General features: G+C 39.6%; 1 long non-coding RNA gene across 1 annotated transcript; it reads left to right on the forward strand.

Moving 5' to 3' along the window:
* The first annotated feature begins 1401 nt into the window (after positions 1-1401).
* Positions 1402-6577, forward strand: LOC125945601 (uncharacterized). Its single transcript, XR_007467038.1, has 2 exons — positions 1402-1650; positions 6430-6577. It is a non-coding gene; the product is annotated as an uncharacterized LOC125945601 (long non-coding RNA).
* The last annotated feature ends 1860 nt before the right edge of the window (positions 6578-8437 follow it).

The raw sequence follows: 8437 nt of genomic DNA on the forward strand, positions 1-8437 counted from the left end.
GTCTCGGAATGGCTGGAATCCTGAGGCAGCATCGTCGTCATTTCTAGACCGCGTAGGACTCTGAATGGCGTCACTCACGTCGTTTCTTGCCGAGCCGTATTATAAGCAAACGTTACATGACGTACTGTAGCGGAAATGACAGCGATAGCCTACACACTTTATGCTATTACCGCTGTTACTTTATACTGCCTGTAACTTCTCTTGACGCCATTCTGTTTACTCCCTTGGACCAGTTCTAAAATAACAGATTTAATAATTGTTTACTATGTCTCCTTGAAGTTATAACACAATTCACCTGCAAAATCAAAGAAGAAGATATTCCTGAAATACATGTGATTTTGCTTCTGTGAAATGTCTGTAACTTAGCAAATTATGTTGTTATTGCGAGATTGATGTCACAAGCCTCTATAAATTACAGTGTTTGCTTTACTACTTTGCTTTGTTGAAATGTAACTCATATTTTGATTTCCAAGCTAAGAAACTTGTAATATGGATGTATCTTCCCTCTTTTTTTCTGAAATTTATAAAGCTCTTGTGCTTTAAATTATTTCTAAGTGTAAAGAAATGCCTGTTTTTGATTGTGGTCATTGTTCACTTACTTTCATTCCAAGAGGGTTTCTAAATGCTCGTATTAGGATCATTTAGAGCGTTATTTAAAGTATATTTGTTGTTTGTTTTGTGTGTTCCTTTAGAGGTTCCACTTGGTTTTGTACATCCGCGGCGTTCTTGAGGATGACATGTTACCTTCACAATGCCTTTTGAGATAATTTTGAAAATGACCGCTACTAAACTAAAACCTAAAGACGGATTACTTCTGCGTGTTACGTGTTATTCTAGTGGCCAGATTCGTGTACTAATCGTAAGCTGTAGGATAACATGTATTTGGCATTGGATACAAGTATAACTTGGAGTTTTTTTATCTTCGAAATACTGCGCATCATATTTTCTTTCGTATTGCGCATTTCGCAGCCCTTAGGTCGTTGTCTGAGCAAGAAATGGCTAACTGGCTGCCATCCTTTCTTAAACACTGTGTTAACTGCGGCAATTACGTTTTCGGCCTTACCTTGCTTAGTTTTTGAGAAACAGTGTGCAGCATAAAATCAAACAAAAGTAAAAACCGCTACGCCGTCTACTGCGTATCTATGACGATGACATTGCCCCGTAGCCGTCCCGCTGTGCTGACTTCGCGCTTGGCTGCACACGTCAAGAATTCGCCTAGCTCTGCAACACACAAGGTTTGAGAAAACTGCAGCTACTGTGCCGCTAAGGGACTTTCCGAAAGATACCACTGTGCCACGTGCTTCTTCACCAGAAAAAGAAAAACGAACCTCTTGTTTGCGTCTCTGCCTTCTGCTAATTGAACACGTGATTCCCAGCAAGGTTGCGAGTCTTCCCTAATGAGTTACAAACAAAAGTGAAGAACAAAAGAAAAAGGAAATTCTGCCCTGTTGCTAGGTCTCAGCTATTATAAAAGAGTTAGAGTCAAAGTGCGCACTCGTCATTGCGCAGTCGTTACAAGCAGCCACTGAGCACTCAAAATGCGCGCACTTGTGGCTTCGCTCTGTGCTTTCCTGGCATTTAGTGTCGTTTGCGGCGATGTCCAAGAACGCGGTCATACCTACGTGACCAGAAATGTGACTGTCCAAAATGGTACGTACAATGCCTGCTAATAATTTGCGCTATTTATAGGCAAATAATTTCTTCATTTTCCTTAGTTGTAAGTAGTGCGATGACACTATTTTTGCAACCTTGCTATACTCCACGTCTTTTATTATTTCATCGCTCTCAATTTCGGACCTTGTTATGCTTTTTTAATGTTAACTGCCTTTTTTCAAAGATCACCGGTTGCATTTAACACGCTTCTACTCATTGAGGTAGATTACATAAAGGAACGAATTTTACTTGCACAATGAATCAAAATATATATACACGTTTACGATATTCTGACAAAATTTCTCCAATTAGCGTTTTAACTAAAAAACTTTGGGTCACGTATTGTGTTAAGCAGATTGAACGTAGTGGTTTCACAAGAACAAGCTTACAAGCTTTCTAAGTACGTAGAAACAGCTTTGAAGTTAGCATTGTCAAATTTCTGATAAAATTGCACTGTTCCATTTACTTTTTGAACAAGACGCTTTTTTGCGCACTCAATATCAAACATAATTGGTAAAACAATGCATTTTGTTACACACATTGGGAACGGGTCTCTTGAAGCGGGTGTCGTCATCAGAATTTGACCCAATTGCATTGGAATTGCGGACTCACCAGCAGTAAGTAATAAAAACGAATATGTAGCATACAGCGCATAGTTTAGACGTTTATAAGCGGCCAATCTTTATTCATTAAATAATCCGTTTTGTTACCCTGTTTGAATATTCGTGGTGTTCCATACGGTAAGCCAGATTTAGGAATTATAGACTTGCTATAAGCAACAGGCGAATTTTAAACATTCTAACAAAAAACAAAAACACCCTATATATCTATTTGAAGCTTTCAAAGGTTGGCAGAAAGGGTGCAAACGACCGGGCTGTACGTTTGAAAGCTTCACAGGTTTGAAGCTTTCAAATGTACAGCCCAGCTGTCTGCCTTCCTTTTCGAATGCGTAAACGTAAGTCTGTAAAAAATTCCCACAGGCGCATGAAAGACACACTTCAACCACCAAGACGGATGTTTCGGTTGTTAGTCATTCAATGCCTCACTTAACGGAGTCTTTACGCCACAGATGATATTAGGTTCAGAGAAAGCGCCACAAAGTAGTGGTTCGAGAACGGAATTGATAAATCCGCCAGCATTGATTCTATCCAGAATATTCCGAAGCGTGGAATATATGGCTATTGAAGACTGCTGAGTATTTATTGGGTAGTATTCATTGTTAATATATGACAATTTATTTCTGACATTGTTTAACGAACAGGTGAACACAATGCTAAAACATAACCGTGTTATCGACCAATTTGGTCCACTATGTACTCATTTTCCATTACGAGTGATTCCATCTCAACTGAGACTGATCTCATGTTAACTACAGCAGCACATTTTGACAAACAAGACAAAAAAACGATGATTGATGTTCATCCTAATTAGAAAATGGGGAAGATAACACTTTTTTTTCAGAAAGAAATGTTTATTGCCGTGAGCGCTGTCACGGAATTATGTCAAATATTATTTGTGTATGCTGTGTGAGCATTTATAATAAAACTTTTCTAATAATGGGCGTGCTAAAGACGCTAAGGCAGCAACCTAGTGATCATATCCTCATACGTCAGTATCTAACACTTCATTACAACAGGCATGACAGAGGTTTGCCATGGTACTAAAACCGGACTTCACCAGATTATCCCCTTCAGTAACGAATTCGGACAAGGATCGTTGTAATACGTGTATATATATATATATATATATATATATATATATATATATATATATATATATATATATATATATATATAGGAACGTGGAAGTTGAGGAGGTTGGAAGTTGAGAACGTTTCGGCCGGGGTCCGGCCTTTGTCATTCCCTGACGAAGGCCGGACCCCGGCCGAAACGTTGGAAATAAAGTATCATTTTTTTCGTACGTGCGTCCTGAACGTCCAAGTTCCTAATCAACTACCGGATCCTGGCATAACCTCACTTCATTTATATATATATATATATATATATATATATATAAGAAAGTAGGCTCAGCATAAACAAACTTTTAGATCAGATGCATCGATATTTCGGCTACACCACGTTAATTTACTTAATCACAAAAGATTATTTGTTTGACAATATCGACCGGTTATAGATGATGAGCTACACTCCCTAAGAGTACTGAAGTATTTTTCTATAAGTAAAAGCTATCTTTATTTTAAGTTGAGGGCCCTTAAGTGCAACAAAGGACGTTAAACTACTTCAATGGTACCGGGCAACACGTCGTATTTCTCGTGTACCTGATACGCGTAGGTCTCAAAATGGCATCGGATTGCATCATTCTAAGTAGTAAGGTGACTTACAATCTTGTTTTTTTCCTTGTGACAGGGTTTCATTTACATTTAAATTTATGTTCCAAATTTTTAACTTGTCAGTAGCCGGAATATTGAACAGCAAGTTCCATCTCCATACAAATACACCGTAACTGAAAGAGTCATGTAAGTAGAAATGCTTTTCAGCCCCGGGATACACGCAGCATAGCATTATCTAGCGAGTATTATCTCTGAAATTAAGCAAGAATCTTTGCATCCTTGCAAGAATCTTGCAAGAATCTTGCAAGAACCTTGCAAGAATCTTTGAAATTAAGCAAAATGCTCTTTTTTCACTGCTTTACGGTGCTGGTCTATCAAGTTATTCCGGTACTGTAGTCTTCGTTAAGCTCAAGTTAGGCATGCTGACTGTAACGGCGTTAGCGCTGTCATTGTATTGATAGCGAAATAGTATCCGATGATTCGAATGTTGCGATAGACGCACTGCCGTTTCGAATCGAAGCTACCACTCTTCCGGAATGTACAATAATGGATATACCAGTTTGTTTTTAATAAGGTACAATTAAAAAAGAAACGGCGATATCAAAGCTGGCAGCGTTTTTGCGATCGCCAATACGCTATGTGGCTAGGCGGACATTAAACGCAAGAAACGCTTCAACTTCAATTTTGCTGACCACCTAAACACTTAAAATGTTCTAGAATGCTGTTTAATTGCTATTTTGAGAGTACATGTGGTAATTGCAAAAGTTAAGCCAGTGAGTAGTTGAATCATGTCTGTATAGCAGAAATCCGAAGACCAGCAGCATTTTCAAGATATTGGTCCTCAAAAGCTCCTAAAAATGTCTCGCTCGGCTTTCCATTTAAGATAGTTTCAAACTGTGAGAAGGTCATCATACTATGTTGGTGAAGCAGCGCACTGACTAGGACAAGGAGGAGAGACACGAGAACACACGAACACTCGCTGCTGTGAAAGAGCGAGTGTCATGTATTCTTGTGTCTCTTCTCCTTGTTGTGGTCAGTTCGCTGCTTCACCAACACAGTATGATGATTACTCAGCAGATCGCTCAACTTTCTACATTACTGTTAAAAGAACGTTTTGATGAAAATGTTACTAGGAACTCCAAAATAATTTCTAGCGCCATTTTCCAGCCGCATACCGGGAAAATGTTGCAATACTTCGTCTTTCTGCTAATATGACCTTACTTTACTACTCCTTGGCTTCAATCTGGCAATAGATGTACCCAAAAATTTATAAAAATTCAACAGAATATTGCAGTCATTTAAAGCAAAACAATCATTGAACTTATTATTAGTTCTAATCCGCCTACCTACATAGCCTATCTTCAAAAACGACGATTGTCTATCATGCTCTAATATTTATTCTGCCACATAAAAATCATCTGCTATATACGCCCGTACTACCGTTACCTAACGTGCTCAAAGAAAAAAAAGTTTTAAAGAACACTGGGCAACAACGACGCTGTTCGGTCGTCCGACATCTAATGACCGCACACCGAAGGTCTTATAATTGTATTCTGCACCACTTTTTCTTTAATCTTCTTTTTCTTTGAGCAGCTTTAAGGATGATAACTTATACAAATGGTACATGTGGCAGCCAGATCTTAGTGATTGACTTGATTAGAGGACTGTCTACCTCACACTCTGATATAGCGGTCATTTGTTCTGCTTTGCTTCTTGAAAACATTTTAAAGAAATATTGTGTACTTTGATTTTTTTTACATTTTTCGCCTGTTCCTCATCGCTGCACCATCGTAATAGCGAATTACTCACGCAGTGAAGCTAGTTTTGGTTAGCATGACTTACACACATATATACTTATATACTTATATAGGTATTTTGAACTTGTCAGCTCATGTAGTCTAGGTAAGGGACGCGCAGAATTACGTGCTTTAGTGGTATCTAAGTGTAGTTTCGGGAGCCCCACCACCAGACTATATCCTAATTTGGGCGAAAATTTTGTATAGTTATACTATTATAGTTTTGAAACAAAACTAGGTTAGAAGGTTAGGTCTTCTAGGTTAGGTCTTCTGAGCTTGGGTGATTTATAAGTGTACCATAATGTTTGTTCTTTAAGAAACGCTTTTTTTGGCACCCGCTGTATTGGACCGACAGATAAAAATCACTACGTTTCAAGCTGATTTTTACACAGAGAGAACCTCGTCCCATCAAAGCGTGAATAGTGTATTTCCATAGCGCAATTATTTTCGTGGTACTTCACTTACACAGTGTGTGGTTACATTGTGAAGTAAAAGCCCACAAGCGGTACAAGGAGCAGCAAAACGTATTTGGTTAGAGAGTATATTTTTGTCAGTCTTTCAAAACAGTACATTCGTGAATGTGGCTTCTTGCTGTGGTCTTCTCGTATGCTTCAAATATAGCAATAATAGATAACGCGCTTCTCAGTGTGACGCTAGGCCTTCACGGGCACATTTTTCTGTACATTTCAGGTGCATGTGTCTTTGAACGCAACGTTATCCAGGATGGTGAAACTAAGGCGCTCAACAGCCCCTGCGTCATTTCCACCTGCTACGCTGCTGCCCGCGAAGTGAATTCAACTCTGTGAGTATGGGAATCCAGTGCCACAAACTAGCGGTACATCTAGAAGGACCTAACCATCCAGCTCTTTTTTGGACATTAACGATAGAATGAAGAAAATCCAATAAGTACATTGCACACGATTTTTCTTGATCAGTCAAGACAGTGATTTCGAACCAGAATTCGCGAACTTTCTTCACGGAGGTATTTCTTGCAATGTGCTGCTTCTTAAGTGCTTTTGCGATTAAACACTAGCCCGTGTATTGTTTTGGTTCAATATTTCAATGCGCAATGCTCTAAGAACATGTGGATACATTTTCACTCATTATTGTTGTAGAGTTTATCGTTTCGTCTATTATAGGATTTAACGTCTCCAAACTGCACATTACGTTCGGAGAGGCGCCGTTGAGGAGGGCTCAGGAATGATTTTTTTCAGTTGGGGTTTTTAATCACGCACCTGCCGATTTAATGACACGAGCGTATCGGCATTTCGCCCCCATCAAAGTGTCAACATTCCTACAGGGTGCCGAACCCGCGACCTAATTTCAACTAAAAAAACGATGCAATGAGTCACCATGGCGGGTGCAATCCGTCTTCGATGTGCTTACTCTGTTTAGCGACATTTTGTCGTGATCCAGTGTGGTAATGAGTTAGACCGCGTTTTTGTTACTGTATAGGTAGGTATAGGTGGGGGAAAGCAATTTTTAACACGGTTGAATGCTGGAGTAGTCATGATCTATAACGGGCAAATGTGCATATTTTTACTGGCATGAAAGGCCTTTAGGTACTTTCAAGTTCTTCGCAACAACGTTTCGCATCACAGATGCTCGCCCAATTGTTGGAAATAAACCTTCGAAGAAGTAACGACTAAGGATTCATGCTACGGACAATCGCAACATTACCCTACCCAAAGCGAAACCTGACTTAATGTCGCTTGCACTTCTTTATATATATAATGGGTGAATGTTGCTTAAAAGCGAAGATATCGCTAAAAAAGGAATACTATCCTCCGAGTCCTACTGTCACTTATGTAATTTTACGTTTACGATTAAAACAGCAGGTGACATTAGCTACCACAGCGGGAAACGCATAAACTACTACTTTCATCGACAAATGGCATTGCTGTAGCTGGCATACATGCAAACATTCCATGACGACATATGCACCTGCCTTTTCTTTATCTCCCAAGACTACAGATTGCCTTAGGCTCTTCGCCGACACGAGCGTACTACTTCTAAATCACATTGTTTGTCTGGCAGCGCGAAATCTCGCGTTAACAGGGAAGCATATATTTGTAACGATTGCGCCATCTTCAGAAGAGACCGCAAGCGACTACGATTCCTCATTGCACTCTTGGGTTGAAAACACTGCACGCCCTGCCAAAAGCTCTTTCCCCGCGCACATTATGTAATATACAGCATTGTATTACAAAGTTGCTCTTTAAAGGCATAGATAACGAGTGCCGTGACATGCGCTCTATGATATTGTCAACAGAAAAATGTGCACAGCGTGCTTCGTATCCCACAAAGGTCCACGAAATCATTTTATCAAAAAGAAATCAAATGCGATGAGAGTTTTTCAAAAGAGAGTGCTTTAGGTATTCAACCGTATAGCCGTTTGTTCACTTGCACTAATTTATAAGATATTTAAATAAAAGGTGTCATGCTAACTATATTCGTTGATACTCTTCAGTACGCACATTGAATTATCCAACTCACGTCCGTGCACTTTGGAAATAGCAAAGAACTCAGATGGCGGCCGCGACTTTTCAGCTCGATGACACAGCAAGGCGAGAATAAACGCATGGCAGCGCATGCATGCAACGTCTCGTGACATACTGCTGGTACTAAATAAACGCTATACCACATTCACAATTATGGTGAATCACACCTTGCTTCGCTAACGCTAAAACGACAATAC

This window comes from Dermacentor silvarum, chromosome 5, assembly GCF_013339745.2.
Source record: "Dermacentor silvarum isolate Dsil-2018 chromosome 5, BIME_Dsil_1.4, whole genome shotgun sequence".
Taxonomy (NCBI): Eukaryota; Metazoa; Arthropoda; class Arachnida; order Ixodida; family Ixodidae; genus Dermacentor; species Dermacentor silvarum.